This window comes from Triturus cristatus, chromosome 4_2 (assembly GCF_964204655.1).
Source record: "Triturus cristatus chromosome 4_2, aTriCri1.1, whole genome shotgun sequence".
Taxonomy (NCBI): Eukaryota; Metazoa; Chordata; class Amphibia; order Caudata; family Salamandridae; genus Triturus; species Triturus cristatus.
This window is the reverse complement of record NC_140586.1, coordinates 362,667,657-362,693,921: the sequence shown is the minus strand read 5'-3', so window position 1 is coordinate 362,693,921 and position 26,265 is coordinate 362,667,657. Positions and strand designations below refer to the sequence as shown.

The window sequence follows — 26,265 nt, the reverse complement described above, 5'->3', positions numbered from 1 at the left end:
GAGGGATCTGGATTGTGCAGGGCTTAGTATGTGTGTGTGTGTGTGTGCGAGAAGCTTGATGAGTGCATGTTTGTTGATGGGGAGCCAGTGTATGATGTTAGGTGATAGTTGATGTGTATGCGGGATGGGAGTCCGAGTGTGAGCCTGGCTACTGTATTTTGTATGGCCATGATTCTTTAGGTCAGTGATGTTGACATAGAGAGCATTGCTGTTGTCCAGTTTCCCGCTGATTAGGCCCGAGTGTGACAGTTCTGTTTGTGTTGATTAGGTCCCACTTGAAAATGTTTTGGAGGATCTTGAGGGTGTAGAAATTGGAGGCATAGACTGCATTGACTTGGCTGGTCTTCAAGAGTTGTTTGACCACCACTGATCCTTAGTTCTTTGCTTCAATGGCCAGACAGGAGTTTTTCCAGAGATCTGCTGACCACTAGATAGAGTTCCATAGTGATGTGTCCTTGCCAAAGAATACCAATTCCATTATGTCAGTGTTGAATTTCAGACAGTTGATCTTCATCCATCTGGTGACTTTGGACATGCAAGAGGTGAAGTTGGTCATGGTACTGGGTATTTTGTCTGAGATGGAATGGATGAGCTAGGTGTCGTAGGCATAGGAGAAGATGTTGATTCCATAGGTTCAGATGATGTGGTCGAGAGAAGCCATCTTGTCGTTAAACAGTGTGGAGTTGAGAGATGATCTGCAGCTGCGGTTGGTGGCGGTCGAGGGGTAAGGAACCCGGCTGACCAGCTGGGTGCATCAGGCTAGGAGAAGATCCAGCCGAGAGCAGAACCCTCCTGTACCAGCTTCTTATAGGTGTTGAGTGAGTATAGGGTGGGAGAATGTGTTGAAAGCGATGGATTAGTTGAGTAGGATGAAGGCTGCGGTGTCTCCTTTGTTCATGATCAGTCAGTGTTTTCTGTGGCTACAGTGCTGTAGTTGTGCCGGAATCTAGATTGGATAGGGTTGAAGAGGTGGTTTTTGTTTAGGTGTTCGGCTAGTTTGTTAATTAATTTGTCAATGAGTTTAGCAGGGTAAGGCAGGTTAGGAGATGGATTTGTAGTCTTCCAGCATCTTTGGGTCTGCGGAGGATTTCTTTGGAAAGAGGAGAATTGTGGCACGCTACCTGGCATCCTGTAAAGTGGCTGTGTTGATGGAGTTGTTGAGTATTGGGATTAGAGCTGGGGTGATGGGATCCGATCCTTTGGTGATGATGTAGAGTGAGCAGGGGTCAGGCGGGTCTCCTGAGTGGATGGAGCTCATGGTCTCTGCAGTTTCCACCCTAGTAATTGTGGACTAGTTGGTCATGGCGTGTTTCTGGAAGCTCTTCTCGATGGGCTGGAGGGGGCTGTGCGGGTGTATGAAACTGGCTGCGGGTTGACATTGTTGTAGATGTTGCTGATGTTTTTGCTGAACTATAGAGGTAGAGCTGGGTGCAGAAGTCCTGTGAAGGGATGACTGCTGTAGTGCTGGTGGCGGGTGAGGTAAAATCCTTCACGATGGCGTAGAGTTTAAAAAAATATTCTGTGATCTTTTCGATGCGTTCAGTCTGTGCTTACTGCTTGGTGGACCTGAGGGCTGATTTGTAGGTGCATTAGTCGGCTTTGTTGTGTGTCTGTCTTCATATGCGTTCGAGTTGATTTCCATGACATTTGGTGAGTCTTACTTCTTGTGTGTACCAGTTTGCTTGTGGCCTGGCCTTGGTTGCGGTCTTGACTGGTGCCTGCGTGTCGGTGCAGGACGTGATCCAGGCATCAAAGTTAGTGACAGAGGTCCAGAATTTATCCGGTGGTGTGAGTGGGGTCCTTCACTCATTAAGTGAGACCAAGTGTGTTCAAGTCATGTAGGAGGTTGTTAGCATTGCGGTTGGTGAGGCCCTTTAGGTGATAGTTGTGGCTGGGAGAGATGAAGGATCTTCATTCCCTACTTGCCTTTATAGGCGGATTACTGGTGATATGCGGCGACCCCTGGCTGCCCTGCGCGTCAAGTGGGAGGCGGATCTGGGAGCGCCTCTTACGGACAAAAACTGGGAGGAAATCATGGAGCGTCCTTGGAAGTGTACACGAAATGCACGCTTCCAGCTTATACAGTTTTATATCTTTCATAGGGCATACCTTACCCCTCACAAGATAGCTGAGTACTTTGGTGGGCCAGATGCTTGCCCCCGATGTGGTTATAGTGGAGCGACTTTTCTACACATGCTCTGGGACTGTCCGCAGGTGACAGGGTTTTGGGAGGAAGTGGCGACGCTACTCCTGACGGTGACAGAGAGGGACTTGGAGGTAGGCCCGGGGGTCTGCTTGCTACATGGCTTTCCGCATACAGCAAAGACTAAGATCACCAGTAGGTTTATTGATCTAGGGCTGGTCCTGGCCAAGCGGGAGATTACTTCTCATTGGAAGGCGCGGCAGGGCCCTAATTTCTTACGGTGGGCTAGGGAAATGGAGAAATGGGCGGGAAGTGAGGGGACTTATAGATTGTGCTTGGCTCGACGCAGTGACAATGAAAGATCGCACGAATGGGCCCGGGCATGGATGGCTCTCCTGGACTTGTTCAAATGTTTGGTTATGGGGGATGGGGGTGATCCGGTGGGGGATGACGGGACCCCGGTTCCTTGAGTGCACTATACAGGGCTTCCCCCCTCTGCTCTTGCGGTACTGTCTGTTGGGATTGCCGGGAGGCGGACTCGACGGGTGGTGACTGAGGTTTTGATGTACATGTACTTCTGATAGGTACGGGCGACATGCTTGGGTGGGTGGGTAGGGAGGAGGGGCTCGTTGGGGGGGATGTTGGGGGATGGGGTGGGGGGTATTTTGGCTGTCTCGCACACTCATGGTGGATTACTCCTGTGGATGCACTACCTAGTAGCACGGACATTATTGGGGTGAATGCTGTACAGATGTAGCTTATGTGCTGGGGTGATTATTGCAAGATGTCCTGATTTGGCTGGGGGGAGGACTATGGGGGACGGGGATTGACTGCATTTTGTTCTGTGACCTAATAAATTTTGTTTAAAAAAAAAAAAAAAAATGAAGGATCTTCATTCCCCCCAATTAATCGGCCCGATCTTTATGGAATTCGATGGTAGCCATTAGGTCCAGGTGTTTTTCCTGATCTGGTACAGTTTCAGTACAATCAACTGCTACATTCTCGAGCTTACAGGCCAGTGCTCTAAACATAGTACAATGTCCGTAACATTCACATTTGCTTTCACATTCTAACAGTCGTTCGATATAAAGCATGGAGTACCATTGTGGAATCTCTAACATTGTTGTCTTTCTTCCCTGGCTAATTGTTTATGAAATTCCATTGGTAGCCATTTAGGTCCAGGTGTTATTGTTCCAGTAAAGTTGCAGGATAATCAACCGCTAATTCTCGAGCTTACATGCCAGTGCCTTGATTATAGTACATTGTAACTTTTGAGTTTGATTTGATATATTGATTGGAAGCATTCATCAAGATGGTGGCGTCCCCCAGTGCTGGGTTAACGGTGATAGGTAGAGACCCTTGTAGGTTGCTTGCAGGGTCTGTTCTACGTGATATCTGCAACAAGTGTTTTACCTTCTAGCGAAGTGGGAGGTTTTGCAGGGTGGATTGTCGGCTAATTTCATGAAAGGATCTTCTAACAGCAAATACCACACCATTTGAATATTCCCCTGGCATCAGACTGGATCTGGAAACGGAAACATTTTCAGCAGTACCTCTGCACGCCTGTAGATAGTGCTGTGCAGCTCCACATTGATGCTGCTCTGGAAATTATATGTGAAGCCTTTATAGGCCCCACTTCTGTGCGCGCATGTCAGTTTCTTGCTTTTAACCCCACCAGACGCAGATCCAGAGCTTCCTCATGTCTCTTTGAGACCCTTTCTCCTAAAACGTTTACAGTGTGCAAGAGAAATGTCATCTCCTTCAGGGCTGCAGACTCTCTGCCTAACTAGTGCATTAAAGACTTGCAAGAACGGTGAGGCTTAAGGCTCTCCTACCTGATACAAGTTCAGTGTGAGCATCCCTAGTTTAGAGAGGCTCAGTACGTCATTGTCTAGGTAGAGGGGAGGTTCCCCTGTAGTCACACAATCTTCAAGGGAGAAGCCAGACCAATGTACCTACTCATCCCCCTACCACCGTGGGGAAGCTCCCCTCTACCTAGACCATGACGCCCTGAGCCTCTTGAATTTTGGGATACTCACATTGAACTTGTAGCAGGTTTGGCCATTTTTTAAGGTAAAATCATGTTGGCAAATGTAATGGTAGTCTGACTCATCATTGTTAAACATTAGCATTAAGAATTATTTTAGTCATATCAAGGGTACCCCGTAATACTAGGATACTTTAGAGTATACCCTTAGGTATTTTTAGATATCATTTGGACCCCGGTATTGTCCTGTTTCAGAAAATATCTAAGAACTCCCAGTTTCTGGTTGTGTCCACTGAAGTGGTACTGTCCTACTTCAGGGGGGGAGGGGGCACTAAGCATGACACGAGAAGTTGTGGGTGAGGCGACCCCCCCAAATATCTTGTTTGATGTAGGACAGAGTTAAGGATATAGTCCTTGGCTTAACGAGCGACAGGGCACAGACCCAAACACCTTTTTAGGTCTCGCGCCTAGCGTTGCAGTGCGCAGCAGTGCTCGCGCCGCGAGAGACCTCTTGGAGGGGGTTTCAAAACGTACCTAGAAATCGCACACTTGTGCGTGTGCTTTTTCTTTTGATCCCCGCGATTGGCTTGTGCATGCATGTTTTTCACAAACAGAGCACGCAATAGGCCAAAGGCGGGCGCATTGCTCCGCCCATGGCCTATTGGTGTCTATTACGCGCACCGGCCGTCATGTGGTTTCAATTATCGTGCCCAGACACGGGCGCAATAATTGAAGCCATATGTCTCGCTGTGGCGCGCGCACCACTCGCGGGCTTCTTTGTTTTTCAATAGCGATCGCTTTTACTTTCGCGATCGCTACCACTTCCTGTGACTTGACAACCGTGTCTCTCACACAGTCTACTGTGGGCTCGTGGCTTCTATTAAACACAGGAAAAGTGTGGGAGCTTGCCTCTGACTTTTGCACAGCAACAGCGCTTGGTCAGAGTGTGCAGGCGCTCGAATCAATATTTGTGTGCCCCAGTGTCACTGTCTGTTCTTTTGTGTCATATTGTGCATGCACACGAATGTCAGTTTGTGTATGATTGGTGTCAGTTTGTGCATGTCTGTGCTTTTGTGACTGGATGTGTATGCTCTTCTCATAGTGGTTGTGCGCTTGGATCAGTTTGTGTGCTTTTCTGTCAATGCGTGTGCTCTCTTGCTTAAGTGTGTTCTTGTGTTAGTGTGTGCACTTGTGTGTTCTCCTGTGTCACGATGTGTATGCTCTTGTGTCCAATTATGTGCACTGTCAAGTGTCAGTACTTTTAAGCTTGTGTGTCAACATGTGTATACTCTTACGGCAGTACTGTATATGTTTTTGTATCACTGTGTATGTGCTTGTGTCATTGTATGTATGGGCTTGTAAGTTTGTGTGTTCTTTAGTGTCAGTGTGTACTCATATGATTTTTGTGTATGATCTTGTGTCTGTATTCTCTTGTGGCAGAAGTTGTTTTCTATTGAGTCAGATTCTGTACACACGTGTCAGTATGAAGGAGCTGTTGCGTCAATGTTTTACGTGCTTTTGTATTCCCGTGTATAGCGTTGTGTGTGATGGTGAACTGGTGTCAGATAGTGTACGGACGTGTCCCAGTGTGTGGGTTTTCTTCTGTCATGTGAATGTGCTCCTATGCCACTGTATGTGCACTATTATGTCAGTGTATATGTATGCTCTGGTGCCTGTCTGCGTGCTGCTCCTGTGCTCTTGTCTGGGTGTTCTGTGGACAGTGTATGCATTCTTATGTATCACAGCATGTATCCGTTTGTGCTACACTATGTATACTCGTGTGTCAAGATGTTCGGACTTATGTCATAGTGTGTATGATTTGGTTTCTGGTTGTGTGTTCTTATGACAGCCTGCGTGTTCTTGTTTCAGTGTGTACATGTTGTTGCGTCTGTGGGCATGTTATTGTGTGTCACACGCGGTAATGTTTATTTTGTTTTTTTTATTCAGGCCGGAGTTGCCCCAAAGGCAGCTACTGTGTCCCCATTACGTTGTCCCGATTTTTTAAATTTTATTTAAAATGTGTTACTTTCCTGTTGTAAACTATTGGCAGGTATGTTTACGTAATTTTCCTGTCCAGGGAGCAAGGCCTGTAACGTCGCTGAGGGGGTTAAAGTGTCTGATGCAGAAATCTGTGTGAAACTTCCCAGTCACGTGTACCAACGCTAGTAAGGTATTTCAGGGCATGGGGTTAATGTGCTGAAAGTAGAGCTCTGTGTATCAGGAGAGGTCACAAGTTTAAATGTTTAGTCCGTATTTATTATGCTGTTGAAAGTGGACCCTGGCACCATCGTAACTCGCACCTCAGCCTCACCTCCGCGTACACAGTATGGCGTGAGCTTATGGTGGCATTGGCGTGAGAGTCCAGACGAAGGGCAGCTGCAGACACTGTCTGATTAACTAAGCCAGAGATCAAGCACAACAGACCTCTCCGCTCCAGCCTCAGTCTCCAGGAAACGCAAAGCCTTTTCGCCCAATTCTTCTGCCTGACAGGAACTTCAATGTAATAGATCTCGCATTTAGGCGACTTTGAACAAATTGCATTGTAAATGACAATGCCTTTTATTAATTGTTTTGTTTTTGAAACATTATTAAAAGGCATCGTCATTTACAATGCCAATAGTTTAAACTCGCGTAAATATGAGACTTATCTCGCATTTGCGAGAGTTTAAGCTACTGGCAATGCCAATAGCTCAAACTTTAATAAATACGAGACCTATTGCATTGCAAATGCTTGTTGTGATATGTAGTATAGTTAGGAGGCTGTGCTTTAGTAAGTCTTCTTCCCTCTGTCTCTCCCCTAGTATTAAGAGACCATGCCTTCTTCTCTCAGCACCCCTCTCCTGATAGGATGGTGGTGTAGATTTTTAATAATCAGTCAAACTCAAACACTTAATACTCCCCCTGAAAGGGTGTCCAACTAAGTGGCAAGAAGGGTTTCTCTTCCACAGTTTTAGCCCTCAGGACCGGCATTGCCAATTGCCTGCTGGGCCTCTGTTTACACGCTTCCTGGGATTTGGTTGCTCAAATCCTCCCAGGTGTCCCGGGCAGTCTTCGATATGTCCTGAACCAAGCTATACAGAATGGCCATGATGCTGCCAAATTTACGATACTCTGTGGCCTAGATACCATGGACTACATCGGACGCGCAATAGACACTAGTGTCGCCATTCATTGCTGTGGTTATTTCCCTTCTCAAGTGATGTCCATTTGTCCCTTATGGACATGACGGGGCCCACCTCTTTACGGACAAGTTAGATTCCGGCATGGAGCTGTTCAAAGAGAGGAGGGACACTGCATTCTTCCTGGCTTATCTGCCCCACAACACCAGCTGTGTTAACCCTACCGTTTCTTTTGTGGTTTTGTCAGAGGTGCCCGATACTGCCAGTCAATCTAGCCTCAGCAAGGTGCCCAGCAATTTTGCAGCTGAGGCTGTGGCACCCATCAATCCCCACGGGTAGGGGCACCGCACCAGTCAGTCTACTCCAAACCCCCATCTGCCAAAATGCTTTAGTGTGCTCTTAGTGGAGCACAGACTCCCGGTTGGAGGTAGGATCAATTGATTTTTGCCTGGCTAGTAGGCCATAATATCAGACATAAAGGTCTTTCAAATTGTCTGGAAGGGATACACCTTACCCTTCATTGCCACTCTGCCGCACCTTGCACCATCCCTGGAATGACTGACAGAGGACCATCTCCACTGATCGGGCCCAAGCCATCATAGTGGCCCCAGATTGGACACAGGAATTATAGTATTCAAAGTTCTTGGGAATGAGCATCTGTCTTCCGATCAGGCTGTCCCTCTGGGAGGATCTGCTGTCGCTGCAGCAAAGCAGGCTTCCTCACCCGGACTTCACAATCTCCACCTTTATGTTTGGAAACTGAGCGGCGACAGCAAAACACCTTTGACCTTCCTGAGGTGGTCGGTGTCATCTTGGAAGCCAGACGTCCCTCGAAAAAGACAGTATACTCCTGTTATTGGGACAAATTTGTAGCTTGCTGTGGCACACAGCAGACAGACCCCCTCCAGGCAAAGTTATCTGACATTTTGTTGTTGATTTTGTCCCTCTCCCAGCAAGCTTTTGCTATGGGCACAGTTAAAGGGTACCTTTCACCCTTTTGTGCTTTTTACGTTTGCCGGACCAGCCATCATTATTTAAGTCACCTGTTGAAGACCAGTAAAAAAATGCATCACACCTGTTTTCTACCTCTTCCTTTGTCTTGCCACAATGAGACCTTAACCTAGTCCTGATGTGCAATCTCTTTGAGCCACTTTACAGTTGTCCTCTGCGGCTTCTCACCCTCAAGACAGTCACCCTAGTATTGGCGCAGAAAGGGATTTGGCTTCAAGTGCTCTGTGCCTTCCTGTCGTACTCCACTTTCATCCCCGAAAAACTGGTTCTGCAGATGGAAGCATCCTTCTTGCGAATGTTGTGACACCATTCCACGTCAGTCAAAATATCACCTTACCAGCATTCTTTGCTCTGCCTGACCCCTCTGAGGAGGAAAGGTGTCACCATTTGGACCCCAATAGAGCACTGAGCTTTTATATCGATCATTCCAGAGAACATCAATGGATATTCAGCGTTTTGTGCGGTTCCGTGGAGTTAAAGGCAAGGCTGTGCTGAAAAGGACCATCTCCCGCACAATTGTGCTTTGCAGTAAGGTCTGTCGAAAAAGCAGCCTATGGAAAGACTACAAGCACATTCTACCAGGGCCAAAGCTGCTACCACAGCGTTGGCACACAGAGATCCTGTCCTGGACTTCTGCCAGGCAGCTACATGGGCTTCACTCAGTACGTTCACAAAGCACTCCTGTCTCTACAGCCAGGTTCGCCAGGAGGGGCATTTCGCCTGCTCGGCCCTACAGGACTTTCTGGTTTAAGTACATTCACAGACGGTTGTATGACAGATCCATGCATGCAATTACCAAGCATGCCTTTACAATGCCACTTGTGCAACATGCACCATTACCACTAATGCATTTTTTTCAGAATTCTTTTACAACGTATATGCCTTTACCACGATAATTTCGTTGTAAAGGCATGCTTGGTAAGGGCATATAGGTGCTCAAAATTTGGCATGTGTGGTAAAGGCATCAGCTTGGTAATGGCATGTGTGCAGTTGGGACATACTGGCATGAGCGTTCTAGTTGTATAGTATTTCTCCCCACGTGATCCACTCACAGTGCTAAATAGACACTATGAACGGACTTCCATCTACTGACGGGACAGAGAGCCAGAACCAGAGGAAACCGCCCCCCTGCCACAGCCCCCTGTCTGGCCCTGCACCCTAAGTCTGCCAGACCAAGAGAAAGCCTGAAGGATCCTGAGGGGCAGAGGTGAATTGAACGCTGTGCATATGCCTTTACTTGACCTAAGTCTGCCCCTTTTCTTGGCCCTGAGCCCTATAAATGCCCCCTGCAGTGCCCTGCCCAGACCTGAGTTACTAAACCCTTCCCCTAACCCTCGCACTCCCCTGAGGTGTACAACATGGTCCATGACCATTACAAGGCATCCTTTACAACTAACATGCCTTTACCACATATGCCCGATTTCATAATAAATGCGGCAACAAATGATGGACGGAACGCTGAATGAATCAGACATTCACCCCCAGTCAAGAGATCTGGGTTAAATCCGTCGTTCTTTAGCTCACTGCGCCACCCCAGTTTAGAACCAGCCATATGCAAGACAGATGTGGGTCCAGGCTCACTGTGCCACTGGATTCAAGCTAGCCTGGCAATCGAGGGGTGATACCCCGAAACAGGTCCCAGGATGCTAGTATTTGGTTGAATGATGGATTTAAACCGGATCTCTAGACTGGGCGTGAATGTTTGATTTGTTCTGCATTCTGTCCATCATTTGTGTCTTTCGATTTTGTAATAAAGGCATGTCGTAAAAGCATATTCGTGGTAAATGCTTTGTGGTAACGTACATGCATGGTAAAGGCATGTTTGTTGTAAAGGATGCGTGGTAATGGTCATGCATGGTTATGACTGTGTTATAGTGGATGTCTCCCTTCACAAACCCACCACCAAATAGGTGCTGCTTTGGTATATATTCAAAAGGTGAGAAATCAGCTATTAGAAGTCTCTATCGGCTGTAATGCTCTAATGATTCCCCAGCATCGCTCCCATTCTCACTGTCCATTGATAAGATCTCAAGTCTTGGAATCTGTACACCTGGTCACAACCTGTTTGCTATTGGAGCTCTGCATCTGTGGGAGCAGACTGCCTCGAAAGCAACTGACTTCAGCGTGCGGGAGTGGCGCCTAAAGAGGCTCTTCACGTCATTTCCAGAGCATTGTCAGTGCAGAGCCGCATGGCACCGCCTACTGACATATAGTTACTGCTGAAAAGTTTCCAGATCCAGTCTGCTGCCTGGGGTATATTTAAAACATGAGGAATCTCTAGTTAGAGTCTATACCAGAAAGAGCGTTACCAAAGATAAGTAACTAGTTCATCAACAACTCCACTTAATATAAAGGAGAGTTCCCACTTGACCACAGCCACTGCTACACTTTTCTTCAATTATCACCTGCTTGTAATAAGTCCTATGAATGACTTTTAGTTAAGCCAGCCTAAAGTCAAGCGTCGTATCTATATTTTATGGGGGAATATGAATGTTGGATCCCATGTCCATTTTCTAAAGGACTTCTTTCCCTTTTGCACCTGCTCTTAAGGTATTGTAGTTCTTTTGGTGTTCATCATGGGGGGAATCTATATCTGTGATATTGCTTTCCATCTGATAGAGAGATCTAGCCTCAGATTCCTTAACTTTGAATTCTCCCCAGGTGCAGACTGGATCTGGAAATTTTTTCAGCAGTACCTCTGCACATCGGTTGAGGGTGTTGAGTGACTCCGTAGTGACGTCGACCACCTCTTCTTGACACTTCAACATCAGTTTCTTCTTTTCCGAGCTTTCAACACTGATCCGGTAGCGGTTCCTCAGGCCAATTTTGGCCAATCTCGACAATTTTTTGTAGACTGAATACTGTGCTTCTTTCTTTCATGTCTTTGGGGTTCAAACCCTGTGGGTCCTGTGGGCGACAGATGTCGGCCACAGACCCTCATACTGTTTCTATGTGGTTCCTTGGGGAGCCCCATAACTCTGAGGAGTGCAGTCTGAAGGCGTTGCAGAAACGGCATATGAAACATCTAGCGGTGCGGCTGTCACAGGCTTCACGTTGTTCTCTGTACCTGACCCCCTCGCGATCGCGCTCCAGAAGCCGTTACTGCGGGCGTCACTAGCCCTCGACATCTGAAGGCAAGTCCAAATCAAGCGGTCGAAGTCGCAAACCCCCCCCCCCCCCCCCTCTTTACTGCGTAAGCCCCACTTTTCGACACGGCCTCCGGCTGAGGAGTCTGTGCTAGAGTCCACACCGCGTCTCCCTGCCTTCCCTGGAGCCGGAGCAACTCTGACCCAGATGAGGGAGTGCTATTGATCCCTTCAGATACCTTTGGGTCAACTCCTCCCTCTGCAGCGCTTTCGAGCCTCCAGGAGGTGAGAGGAGCATTGACACTATCAATGCTAGTGGGTTCGCCCTCAGTTAGGCCCTCTGGATCTGTAGCCAGATCTGGTTCAGCGCTGGTGCACAGCCCTTTGGGGTTCCTACCTACGACTCCAAGACCTGATCAGCTGACACCGACAGCGACATTGATGGTGCCAAACCATGCTTTGCCGCTTTCCCCCTCCGATGCCATAACAACGTTGCCTCGGCGTCTGGTGCTGTGCCGATTGCCACAAAGGTCTTTCCTCCTTCCTCTGAGGAGCCCCATACGGTTTTTCCTCTGGGGGAGCGGGTTTTTGGAGGTGAAAAAGAGGACCTTGGCTCTATTCACCCCTCATGTGACAATATTCCTCCTCCTCTGGAGGACAGTTGGGTGACTGCGATGGGTGAGGCTAGTGGCCTTGAGCCCTCACCATCCTTGGGCCTCCTTTCCCCTCCCAGCCTCGCTACAGATGTGAGTTTCTCCCTTGCTAAGGTGCTGAGAAGGGCTTCAGTTGTGCTAGAAATGCCGTTCCCTTCTGTGGAGCTGACCAGTGACACATTGATTGGCATACTTCATCAGGGCCAAACAGGGGTAGAGCCTGTGCTTCGCTACAGTGAAGCTTTATATGACATTTTATTGGGGGCTTGGGCTAAGCCTGCTACAAGGGCCCCTGTGGACCGGTCTATGTCGCATAAGCATCGTCCCGCCCATGGAGATCCAGCATGTCTTCTCCGCCATCTAACTCCACAAAGGTTTGTGGTACAGGCCGCTACAACCTCCTCTGACCTCAGTGCCCTGCCTAATGTCCCTCCGGACATGGAATCCAGATGTCTGGATGCTTGTGATAGGCATATTTTCTAGTTACTCCAGTATTGGAGCTTTCATAGATTCACATGCCTGAATCATTCCCCGTCGTCGAGACTGGAGATGATTCAGGCATGTAAATCTATGAAAGCTCCAATACTGGAGAACTACAGTTACAGGTAAGTAACTTGTTTTCTTCAGCATTGCGGTCACTTAATACCACGTGCGTTCTCTGCCATTTATCCCATGCATTGTGGGATTCAGTGGCGCGCCTGCTACCTTCGCTCCTGGATGACACCGAGAACGATCTTCCTCAGATAATCCAGGATGGGCAACAAGCTGCTAAGTTAATCATACGTTGTGGTATGGACACAACAGTGTTTTTTAGTAGCGCATTCATCCCACTGAAAAGCACTCAAACTTTAACCAATCCTTTAAATGTACCAACACTCTCGCTGCCCCAGGAGCCAGCATCATCCAGATTTTGTACTGCACATTGACTGTAAAGGAGTCCCTGAACAGAGCTTTTCTCTATCCTACTCCATTCACCATAGAATAGGAATTTTCCATCTTTTTCCTCTTCTACACGTCATCCAAGACCCAGCTTCTATCTCTAAATTCTCACAAGTTGTTTCTGGTGTTTTCTTCTTTGTGTTAACAAACAAAGGGATCCACCCTTATGGAAAAGAAAGGTAGTGTTCCTCCAGACCTAGTGTGTCTCCTACAGTGATGGAAAGCACACACCTTTGTTAAAATACCCCTCACACACCAAAAGGACCCTTTGTGGCGTGGCATGCTTCATCATCGGGGTCTTCCCATCCCGCTGCGGGACGGGGTGTGCTGCGACCTACGACTACGTGGGAGCACTGATTATATAACAATACTATGTGTGGTGTAGGAGTGTGAGTGAAAGTGGTGTGTGATTAAAAAAAAAATACCTGGCTCTGTGGAAAAATAAACTTTAATGATCCTTTGAGCTGATATTGTAAAAGGTGGGGGAATAAGATGGAGGTACTAGGCTTTAATGGGCAGTACTTCCTGTGTCGACATGTTTCGAAGCCCTCCCCTGGCTTCTCATCAGGGCCTGAAAAATCCCTTCACACTCAAAATTTCAAGAATAAAACATGTGATATTATTAGGTAAATACTATGTAGTGCATATAAAAATCTACATTCCACGGAGCCGCGATGAGGTAGTGTCCAGTAGAGGAGGTAACCTTGTTAACTGTCTGACTACAGGTGCTCCGTCCCTCTCGCAATAAAAGCGTAAATACCTACTGGGGTATAGTATAAAATGCATGTAGATTGTTATATGCACTACATAGTATTTACCTTATAATATCACACGTCTTATTCTTGACAACAGGGTGGTGAGGATACCGTTCAGAATGATGGCAGTGACAGCCACGTACAGGGTCTAGAGGGCTAAAATTGTAATTGTTCCAGATAATAGGCAAGCAGTGTGGCTGCATGCGGATTCTCCACTGGATGACATTTCCAAGTTTCACAACTAACAAAGTTGGTCTACCCATGAAATAAAGCAGTGCTTCTTTCATGATTTTAAGGAGTAATGCAAGGAGTGTATAAAATCAATCCAAATACTGGGTTTTGTTGGCAGAAAGGAGATGAACTAATGAATGATTGATGTTTTTATTTGTTTCAGTTAATAAAAATTGTTACAAAAACCATCCACTGTATATCCTTTAAACTCCTTATTTGATCTTACTTAAAAAATCAACACATCATTTCATTTAATTAGTTTCTAGTTAATACAATTAAAAACGAAAGGAAAAAGCCATGAAAACTGGATATATGTTCCACCATTAAAACAATAATTTAGATTTCATCAATGTTGCCTTAGCCCAAGGCTTGACTTTCACTTACGAGCCTATGGAGTAGTCGTGCAAATTTTGCTAGCCTTGCCAGTTCCATTGGGATCTCCAAATTAAAAAGAAGTTCCATTGCTTCTGAACAAGTGTGAGTGCCGTACTTTATATAAAGTGCAGCGTGTGAACATCAGATTTGGACAAATACAGACTAGATGAGCCAAAGTTTCCTCCTGTTGGTGGCACATTGTACAAGAGATAATCAATGCAAGGGATTTCCAGCGGGCATTTATGTCTTTTATTGGCAAGACCATGAGTCTTAACTGACAAGATCTGTTTTAAGATTGATTTATTCAGTGCACAATTTAAACAAGCCTGGCTGTATTTGTCTCTATAGGAGCTGATTATAACCCGAATGTTGCTTTCAGAAGTTTCGATTAGGCCCAAATTTTCTTGCCTGGATAAAAGTCTTACTTGTTTCCTTTGCACTGTTTTTAGTATTTCAAGCTGATGGATAAAAGTTCCCCAGTTCACCATATCAAGATGTAATTTAATGCACCAACAGTCCGATCATGTTTTTTTTGCTTTTTGTGAAAAGATCTTTCAGGATTGCTTTCATAGTATTGGGAGGAGCCGCACAAAATGAAAGATGCCCAGCTTTCATAAGATTGTTTGTTTAGACCAAAGTCCATCCGTATTAGAACATTTTGGGTATGGGCAGGAATTTGGAAGATCTGTTAAAAAGCGCGGCAATGGACAGTCTCCGTAATATTCACCAGTGCTTCAAGAAAGACTAATTGCCCATAAGAAATCGAGGACACTAACTTAGCTTTTATTACCTTTTAGATTACCTCAGTGGATGGACTGTACAATTTAGCTTTAAGTTTGCGCTTGGCGTATGTTGCCGCCTTGACCTTTGCTTCTGTGGAAGAAATCTGCTGGCTGGGCTTACCGTTACTCAATAATCAAACCCCCAGATAGTTATACTTGGAGGTAATTTTCAACTTGCTCAATCTCCAATGTTGTTTAAGTTTGCTGGCATAACTTCCAAAGATCACAACCTTTGTTTTGTTAACATTGGCCGCTAATTTGTTGGCATTATTGTAAATGCTTAACGCATCAAGTGCTTTTTGCAGTCCCATCTTTGTGTGGTACCATGTCATCTGCATACTGCATCAAAAACAATCTAGTCCGCCCAATTTGTGGCACGAGCAAGTTAGTGGATGATTATGAAGTGCCCAGGTCCGCAGTGTACAAATTAATGAGTAGGGGCACCAATATACAGCCTTGTTTAAGCCCTTGGTCGATTTACACCTTTTTTGTCGCTGTATTCAGCGTGAGTTTGACACGTACCCAGGTTTTGGAATAAAGTGCAATAATGGCATTCAGCAGCATGCTTGGGATCCTCCAGTTGTGTAATTTGCACCAGAGTAAATTCCTGTTGATGCAGTCAAACGCCACAGAATAATCCACAAAACAAGCAAAGAGAGGACGCTGTCTTACATGAGTAGACTGTTCGACTAGGTAAGCAGAGTTAAAATGTCCGGAGTCGAGGTTCCAGGCCTGAAGCCTGATTGGTACACCGGTAATGTACCTTCATCACTGACCCAGTGTTGTAATTCCTGTAAGAGGAGACTTGCGTATGCCTTTGCTTCAATATCCAGCCGGGCTATCATCCAGTAGTTGATTGGATCTGCGGTGTCACCTTTTTAATGTATTGGTTGTAGTAGGGAACTTTTCCAATATTCATGGATTGAGACCTGGTTTAACGGAGTGAGTACAGTTGCCCAGAAATCATTGTCCTCTTTAAGTAGTTGACCTAGTAAACCGTTTGAGCTCCATTGCTTCTCTTGTTCTCTAGTATTGTTAGCACGCGGTTGTGCACATCAGTGAGTTTGCATACTTATTCGCTGATTGTTTGTCTTGCCCCGGTTTTCATTCCAGTAGTATTCTGCTACTTCCTAAGGATAGTTAGTTATCTGTACAGGTTCTGGTAATCGGCTTACAGTACAATGTTTTCACATGGTTAATCCATATATGACTTGAGACTACGTTTCGTCGATCATGGCTGTGCCTGCAAGTGTTTTAATATATCGCCAAAATTCCGATTGCCTACTTTTCCTTAAAAGACTGTAGACATATAACCATTGAGATTCTTCATGTTGTTTTTTAAAGTGCCATATATTTCTCTTATGCATTTTTCTAGCTAAAATCCACTTACGATGCGACACTTCAACCCCCAATCGTTTATGATAGTGGTTTGCATGTCTCAGAGTTCTTTTACTTAGTAATATCTTGGTACAATGAGGTTGACGTCAGCAGCACACCTTTTCTTTGCATGCAGACCGAAAATTAGGTGGCCTGCCGAGCAGCAAATGGTACAAGTCCGCCACCAGAAGTGGCCATTTTAAAAGTATGTTCACCCCTGTGCAGTTACTGTTAACTGACAGCCAGTTATTTTTCCATGCTGCCAAACATGTGTCAATTTTAATCTACTATAGTCATCGCAATAATGTGTGGATTTCTTCCCTGTTAGATGAAACCAGAGTATGTATACATGAGGACTGCGTACTTGAAGGGAGAATGCAGTAAATAAAGGAAGATGGTCGCTGGTCTGCTGCTTTGGCTGTGAAGGCTCAGTAACTTGTTCATAGAGGAAACTACTCATGAAGACATAATCAATGGTTGATTTATGACTAGACGGAGTGTGTTTTGCTAGGCAGGAATAACATCTTGAGCAGACCTCAGACGATGTATATTTAAAAATGAATTTAGTATGTTGCCAGTTGGATCCCTAGGTAAGTTAGACTCTTTATCAGTTGACAGGCTGTGAGTGTTAAAATCAACGGCAATTATTATCCCACACTTTGGGTAATTAGTAAGTAAAACTTCTAATGTTCCAAACAGTTCCCTCATTTTATAAACTCGAGGGCTTTCCTTGCAGTTAAAATACACGTTTAACAATAAAATCGCTATTGGGAGCCTGTTCAATTGCAAGACTTGCAATTGCACAGCCTGTACCATATCTGTGCACAAGGGAGATTTTACTGCTTTTAGTGTTCCTGTAAGGCTTGCATAAATGGATAGGCCGCCAGGCTGCCTCAAACAAATTGTGCTTTTTAGCTAGATGTTGATACTCCACAAAGCCTGGGATTAACAATGATGACATTAACCAAGTTCCCTTGCGACAAAGTAGATCCTCGGTCAGCAGAAATTGGAAAGCAGCATGGTTATTTAATGTTGTTTTGAGCCCGAACACATTCCAGGATATTATTTTTAAAGCATTATCCGTTCCACATGTTGGCCTATTTAATCCCTCTGTGCTAGGAGCAGTTTGGTTGAGATCCTGCCAGATTTGTCTCCAGTCAGCTCCAATCATTTGCACAATGTGCATCCTTTACTCCTTCAGTACTTCTGTGCCCCATCACAGAATTTGTAGATGTGAAGCGTATTCTCAAATTAGAAAATGTTTTGGGGCTTCCCGCTTGCGACGTGTGCCTTAGTATGGACTTTCTCTGCAGTTGTCGTTTTTACATTAGGTTGTCCCAATGGCATATGTGGATATTTTTCCTGTTCGTGTTCCTGTACACATCATTTTCCCAGTTAGCAAATTGAGATTTTTCTGCAATGATCATTTGTACTAAGGCACTTGCTCAGGGCCTTAAATTGTACTCGTGTTAAATCTTCTACCTTGAGGTGTGTTAACTGTGTAATGTAATGAAGAATTTATCAAACGTTTGCTCCGGTTTGATATATTTGTGCTTCAAAGATATATATATATATATATGTGTGTGAATACTGTGATAGCGTATTTGTAGTACAGACATTGATTGTAACAGTTGTCAGGAAGAATCATTTCAGAGATTTCTAGCTCGTGGTTATACCAGGAAGGATTTGGAAGCAGCATAAGTTAAAGCCAACACCACTAACCGCAATGATTATCTTGAGTCGATAATCAGGACTACTACCAACAAATCCACCTCTAAAATTGAGATTGAGGGCAGTGAACCTAGTTCCATTCGGTTCATTACTACCTTTAGTAATCAGGACAAGGAGTTAAGAAAATTGATTTATAAAAACTGGCCCATAGTGAAAACTGATCTTACTATGTCCCAATTAGTACCTGACTTACCCCAAATTACTTTCAGGAGAGCACCCTCTATGAGGGATGCCCTGGTCAGGACTAGTCCTGAGGTTACCATTACGAGCACATGGCTATCTAACCGTAAGGGCTTTTTCAAGTGCAGTTCGTGCCGAGCGTGCAAGTTTGGCACTAACACTTACGAATTCATGAGCGCATTTGATCAAATCCCCACTGCTCTTAAAGGTTTTTTCACGTGCAAAACTGATCATGCAGTTTATGTTCTTGAATACTCGTGTAATTTAAAGTATGTTGGTGGCACTAAATTACAGGTATCGGTCAGAATTTTGCAACATTTAAGAGCTATTGTCAATTCTGATTCGAGCTACCCTGTTGCCCGTCATTTTAAATTAGTTCACCAGAACAACTTGAACGATTTAAAGTACTTTGTGATCGATGCAGTACCCAAATCAACTAGAGGGGGCAACAGGGAAAAGCGCCTCAGGCAATTGGAAACTCAATATATTCTTTTATTAGACACCAAGATGCCTAATGGCCTTAACACAGGGGAAGACATGCATACTTTCCTTTGAATATCATTCTAAGGTATAGTTTTCTCTGTGTGCTGTGATGACAATCTCTTATTGCACTTTAAACAGCAGTTTTCTTGATGATTTGATTTTATTAGTCTAATGTATATAAGTGATTCATGGTTTTTTAACTATTTGTACCCGTTGGGGTACATTTAGGGTTTTCTCCTTGGTCCTGTGGTTATGTTGGGTTTGTATGAACAACTTAGAAAGTGCTGCTATAAGGGTTTTATCATGCAACCCCAGTTGAAGTGATGATTTTATTCAGTTTGCTAATTATTCCGTCTGGTTATATCCCCTTCCCTGTTTCCTAGTTGCTTTTGCTGCTATACTACTTTGCTATTTGCACATGTTTTGCCTATTTGCACAGATGCACTTGCATTTTATTTTCAGTACAGATGTTTTTAGCTGACATCATCCGCAATATGGCCATATGAATATTTAAGGATTTTCCCTTTATATTGGTCTGATTTATACATCAATCTTTTTTTTGCACTTGCAAAAAAATCGACCCTTGCCATATATGCCCAAAAATATTTGCACTGAAGCACTTGCACTTTATTTCTGATATATATGGGGCTAATACCATCAACTAGGCTTTGCGATACTCATCGTATATGCTATGCAATGTTTACACTAATGCACTTGCACTTTCTTTATATATCTGAATTGGTTTTAATATTATGCGTGCAAATGTGTATTTATATATTTTTATGTGTATATTTATGTCATTTTGTAGTTATCAGCTGTATTTACGAAAGAGCAAAAATACAAATTAAGAAAGGGACTGATGCCAGACTGTTAACATCGAATTTGCTGCATTCAAATTATGGGGTTTCAAAGGTTTATTTTGATGAGGATGTTCCGCTGTGAGAATTTTTTTTGAATTTATTATCATGTTTTTTGTATTTTCTTTGGTTATCCCTCCGTCATGTTGATAATTATTTCCAATTTGATTGGACATATTGTTTGGTACTTTTTATGGGCAAATGAAAAGGAAATGCGTGCATAACAATTTACATCAGGGTGTATTTAGCTGTGTAACCACTATGGTACAATTGGTTTTGACTTTGTCATCCATTATTTTTTTTGGAAATATGCACAGTATAAGTATTTCTTTCATGATCACCCTTTTTGTAGTTTGAAGTTTGTTGTTTTGTATGCCTCTATTCCATTGGCTCTTATGTGAGGGAGGGGTTAACATTACAGTATATCTCTATTGTTTGGCTCCTCAGGTGTCATGTGATCAAGGCCGTGGCAACGCGTCCGAAACACGTCATGCCGATTGACTCGAAAGAATAAACCTGCTTTAACCATATTCTCAGCGTGTGGTGGTCTGTACCTGTTCCAGTTATCTGCTGGAGTTTCCGTTCTGTTACCAATAATGATAAAGCTTCTGGCAGGGAGCTAAGTTTCTCTGCTATGGAGAGACATGAGCACTTCACCGTATGCTCGCTGTTAATTGAGTCCAATTTGCCCTCCAGTTTGTCTGTTTTTAATGCTATCTCAGTTATGGCTATTGCTATCACCTGCATTGTGTCCATTTGGATTTCCAATGTTTGCGTCTCCCATGTGAGAGCATTAATTGCAGCCGTCAGTGTTGTATTTATTGAGGATAGAAGGGAACTTTGTTGAGTGCACTCGGGCTGAGGTGTACTTGGTCTTGACGGATGGGTGTAAGCAGTCCTCTGTGCTGTTACTTTCCAAACTCAGGAGGGGGAGAGACTGATTAAAATTATGAGGCTGTGATGCTGAAGGTGTTTGTGATGGAAACAGGACACCAGCTGCCTTGTCCCTGGGAACGTTCATCACTATTTTCTTCTATGTTATTGATAATAACTTGCATGGAGAAGAGTGCTGATGATATTTAGATAACTTTGAGTTGTTGATGGCCTGTCTCTTTCTCCAGGGAGCCCTGTCTCGTGGCCAGACAATTTTGATAATCTGGGAGCAAGGTGAGACTCTCCTGTCCAGATTCCTCCTGTGATGGGAAATGTGTTTCTGTCTCTGTTCGTCTTCTTGGTATTGCAGTAATTGGTCTTCCTGTTTTTTCTAAGTCAATCGGGATGCTGGAGAGCTGTCACAAAACTGGCCCTTTGGAAGAGCTCTCAGCGGGTCGGATGAGGGAGATCGCTGACTTGATGGTCAATAACTGTCTCCAACTAAATAGCGAGAAATCTGAGATTGTGTTGTTTGGCAAAGCACACAAGCTCTGGTCAGCTGACTGACCGTAGGATCTTAAATAAGTGGTAAGAAATTTAGGAGCAATCTTGATCAGACACTATCCTTAAGAAACCAGGTTAATGGCACATGTGGCACTTATTATGCCAATATGAGGCTATTAAAAAATCTTTCCCTGGCTACCTTCCACATCTAGGAAAACCCTGGTCCAGGCACTTACAGTAATTCGCTTGGACTATAGAAATGCATTGTTAGTTGCAGCAAATGACACCTTCCTGCCTAAACTACAGGTCGTTCAAAACACTGCTGCCCGGTTGATTTGTAATTTACCTGCTCTGTCATCTTCGGCACTTACATAAAAAAAGTACATTGGCTGTCCATAAAAAAGGACAATCTTCAAGCTCTGTTGCTTGACTCACCAGGCCCTTTATCAGCCCGTGTATCTCCGTTCAAATAGGAGTTACTTGCCTTCCAGACAGTTAAGATCTTCTAATAAACCCTTTCTGTAGATTCCACGTATCATTGGAACAATCTTCCTTTCTATATTCGCACCTGCCCCAATTTGATGAATTTCAGGAAGATGCTCAAAACATGGTTGTTCTAGAGTCTAGACAGTTTTTACTTGCCTGCTCTCCGCAAGCACTGAGATACTCCTTTGGGAGTGAGTTGTGCACGATATCAAGTACATATAACATAACATAACCAGAATTGACATTTATTTGGGCTATCATAGAGGACATATCACAACAAGCCATATCTCCAGCAGTTTGAATGGTGTAATAAGCCTGCTATGGACAATTTATAGGGGTCCAATACCAATTCTTTAGTGATTTGAAGATGCACAGCTTCATTCTGGATTCCCTTACCCCCTTATCCAAGTTCTCTATCACCTCCTTCCAGTCATCCTCCATATAATCAAGTGATAAAAATATGTCACTTCTTGGGCAGATGCAAGAGGAGGGGCTTAGAGTGTGTATGGTGGACCCACAGGTTGTAGAACAATGACATTACTTCTTTGTATAGTCCCCAGTGTTTCAAATATTGGTAAATGGGAGTGTCTATAATAGGCCATGGTAAGTAGTGTAGTACACTAGCAAAACAGTGGATTAGTTAAGTATATCTCCATCTCTGATGAATGATATTACTCTATCAGTATTTCGAAGGTTTTTAAATCCCGTTGCACCGACAATTAATCTGTAGTATGAATTCCAGCTATGTTTTTTGTCTCAACATCGATGGGTCGACCCCCCTATACAAATGCTGGCTTTGTTCCAGAGAGGTGACCTGGTGTGTAACATGGCATTAGTCTGTAGTAGTTTGAGTATGCACCCAATTCCTCACTGTAGTCTTTATTACAGAGTTTGCCATCACGGAGGTTAAGCGTCTTATTTTTATAAAGCACTTAGGGGCTAGATGCTCTTTGAGGACCCATGGGGAGGTAGGACTGTTAGTAGTGCTTGACACATGGGTTACTGAGACCTCCACATTTACTATGGACTATCAATTCAGAAACCCTCAGTCTCAGTTTCATGTTGCCCCATATAAACTATTTAATAACTTTATCGGTAAGTCTAGTAAGGGAGTCTGGATGAGTAAGGGAAGCATATTTATAAAGTAGGTGAACCTAGCGGCAGCTCCTATTGCTACATCTTGCAATCTACCCCATAATGAGAGGTATAACTGTGACCATCTTGCCTAGTCCATCTGTGTTTGAATAAGAAGCAGAGTTAGATTAACATATATCATTTGTTTCTAGGCCTCTGGTGATATAGACTCCTGGGTATTTAAGTTTAACACGTTTCCATTGGAATTTATATCCTACAGTGGCAGCTATCATTGTACCGCACGACATGGACATCACCTCATTCTTGCCCCAATTAATTCTGTAGCATTATATTTGATGGAGAATTCCTCAATAACCACCATGAGGACTAGGAGGGAACTGTTTTAATCGGAAAGTGTGAGTAAGAAGTCGTAAGCGTACAACAGTATCTTGGAAGGACTAGCTGGGGTGTTGATTCCAGTAATCTTGGTGGACTGGCGGATGGTGGCCACTAAAGGCTCCAGTGCTAGTAGAAATGAACAATAGCGAAAGGGCATATCCCTGCCATGTTCCTGTACCAATGGGGAAAGGGTTGGATAAGAAGCCTCTGCAGTTGACTTTAACGGTGGGAGTTAGTATACCTATTTACCTTTGGTAATAAAATTATCTCTCATGCCGAGCTTTCTATGCTTGTGAAACATGTGTTCCCACTTGATGCGATCAAATTCCTTTTTGGCATGAAGAGAAAACACTAAAGGCTCGCCCTGTGAATCTCTATCTATTTAAAGCGAATGTGTTATGGGTCACATATGGTTACGCAAAGTCCTCCCTAGTATGAAAACCACCTATTTTTGGTGTGTCAGATCTGTGATTACTGTTTGGAGCCTGGAAGCCTAGTTCCCTGGCAATATTTTGATTTCAACATTAAATAAAGATATTGGGTGAAAGCTCTCACATTGCAGCAGGTCTTTCCTGGTTTTGGGAGAACCGCAGTCAAAGCCATATTGGAAAGGCAAGCTGAGCTGATTGCTCAGCCTCTTTAAAGGCGTCATAGAGTGCATCTATTATTTCATCGTCGGTCCATTTATAGAAGGCCACTGAAAAACCATCTTCAACAGTGGGTCTGTTATAGAGGAGGTCTGAGATTGCCTGCTTACTACTCCTTAGTTATGTTTGCTTCCAGGAGCAGTGTACTGTCTGCGTAGAGACATGCTAGGGTTAAATTGTCAAAGAACCATCCCTCTCCAACTTTGTCTCTTGACAGTTCAGAGCAGCAGAGGTTTTTGTGATAAACAGCAAAGATTATTCCTATTTCTTGCAGTTCTGTGACCAAATGGCCTACAGTGTTCCTTATTGCAGGGATGGTTACCATCACTTTTCTTTGTGTTAGTTGTGCCGTCAACAAACGACCTGCCGCTTTACCCTACTCATAATAGCATGCCTTTAACCTACAGAGCATGTAGTCTGCGTTAGAGTTGCATAGAATATTGAGGTCCATTTTTGCCTTCTCCAACCATCTCCTAACTATTTCTGCCAGATTCATGGTGCATTTGTGTGTTTGGGAATGTAATATTTTATTCCAATTGGGATTGCCCTTCCACGCTCTTTCTATTGGCTGTTGTGGAATCCCGCATGACTTGCCTCTTAATGCTAGTCTTGACCTCTGCCCATAAGCTGAGGTCAACAACCCTTTGTTTCCTTTAGTATATGTGACGGGATGTAATTTCAGTTGGGCTTTCTCAAAGGGGCATCTTATAATGTGAAACATTAAGGCGCCATAGTTTACTAATGGGTTTGTTAAGATGCCAGTCTATACAAATAAGAGTTCAGCAAAAAGTCCAACCTTGATTGTGTAATGTGTACTGACGACTTATCTGAGGGATGTAGGTGATGCCATATATCTGTGATACCTTGGTCAGCCATTATATCCCTGATTAGTGCTCTTTCTTTATTATTGTTCTTGTGAGTGGGTCCCGTTCTTTCCAGGACTGCATCCAGTCCACGCAGTTCCAGCCCCCCAACCCCATACTATAGTGTGTGTAGTACCGAATTAAGTGAGACTTCTGTTAAAGCGCAGAAAAAGTTTTTTTTTATTGCTGTTTTGAGCATATATGGAGTCTACACAGACTACTCTGGCGCCGTGTCGTAACTTAGCAAATACACATCTGTCTTCTTCGTCTGCCCAGGCTTGTATCACTAAACAAGGGAGGGCTTTCTTCCCAGTGAAGTCACAACACAGTTTTGGGGATTTCTCTGTAAAGCGGAGGTAGTGGAGACTGAGGATGGAGCTTGATAACTGTAAATAACCCTCCATACCCAGTTTTTCTTGAGTTTTTCATTCTCAGTTCTAGTGAGGTGCATCTCTTCTAAAAGAGCTATGGCCATGTATATAGAGGCCAAGTATGCAAGTACCTTCTTCCTAGTTATAATGGGTTAAACCATTTACATTTAGAGAGGTAATGTTAAGGGCCAGTTTGCCATCATCGTGGTACGAAAAGGTTGTTGATCCATTGAATATAAGCAGCTATGTATGAGTGTAAGTAGCAGACTTATAAGGTCAAGGAGTGCTACTGTGAATGGCTCAATGGAAGGATAGTAGGAATGTGAGGAAGGGGTGTGTAGGAGGAGGGGGTAAAGCGAAGAAAGGGAGGGGCAAAGTATATGAAAGTGGTTGATGGGGATAGATGAATAGAGGTAGTGTGAATTTACAGACGCAAGAGATCTTAGTCTGAACCTTTTATGACGAAAGTTATGTGAGTAAGTATCCTATCATTTAACGTTCAACTACGGGTCTTCTCAATTGTTTCCAGGTTCCTGGGGTTGCTCATTCCTTTGCAAATGGAAAGTATGGCACAGTGAAATAGATAACAAGCATTGGCATAGCCAATAGGTCTCGCCTTTGGGACCTTATAAGTGTTTAGTCATGCAACAGTTGCATAACTAAATACTTATAAGGTCCCAAAAGCGAGAGCTATTGGCTATGCCAAGCGGCCGCGAAAGTGAAAGTAATCGCGGTACAGCGCAGCGCGCGCGCACATGTACTGTAGCTCTAGGCTGGCCTTGTAGCACTTTTTGGAGCCCTCTCAATAAGTCTCGCCAGACCAGCGCATGCGCTGGGTCAGGCGAAACCTAAAAAGGGGGGGGGGGGAGAGGGAGGATGTGCAGGGGACGTATGAACCAACCTTTTCAAACCGTTAGAGGTAAAAGAATATTTAGTTCGCACACAGTAGATCAAAAGAGAAGGCAGTACATCTTCTGTCTTTCGCGGAAGGCAAAAAAGATGTAGAGGAGTAGAGACATCTTAGGGGAAAACATCACATTAGTAACATCCTGCAATTCTAGTGATACTCATCTGACTGTTGGTATCAACATCCAGTAGTAGGTTGCCCAGAGTTTCCATTTGCAAACAGCAAGTTAAGTTTAAGTGGGGATCTAAATTTGTCTCTGTGCGTGTCCTGGGAAGTTCCTCCACTATTATAATCATTTTCTCTTCCTATGTCTATCTGAAAAGGTCATTGTTGTGGCTTAATGGATTGTTGTGGGGTTCTGGCTGTGATGTTGATGGTGTGATTTTCATTTGAAAATCTTCCAGTCTAGCTAGGAATTGCACCATGTCCTTC

General features: G+C 44.2%; 1 protein-coding gene across 9 annotated transcripts in view; it reads left to right on the top strand.

The window, feature by feature from the left end:
* Positions 1-26,265, top strand: part of TDRD5 (tudor domain containing 5) — a 1,318,580-nt gene that overhangs the window by 607,343 nt on the left and 684,972 nt on the right. The gene's annotated exons all lie outside the window — the stretch shown is intronic.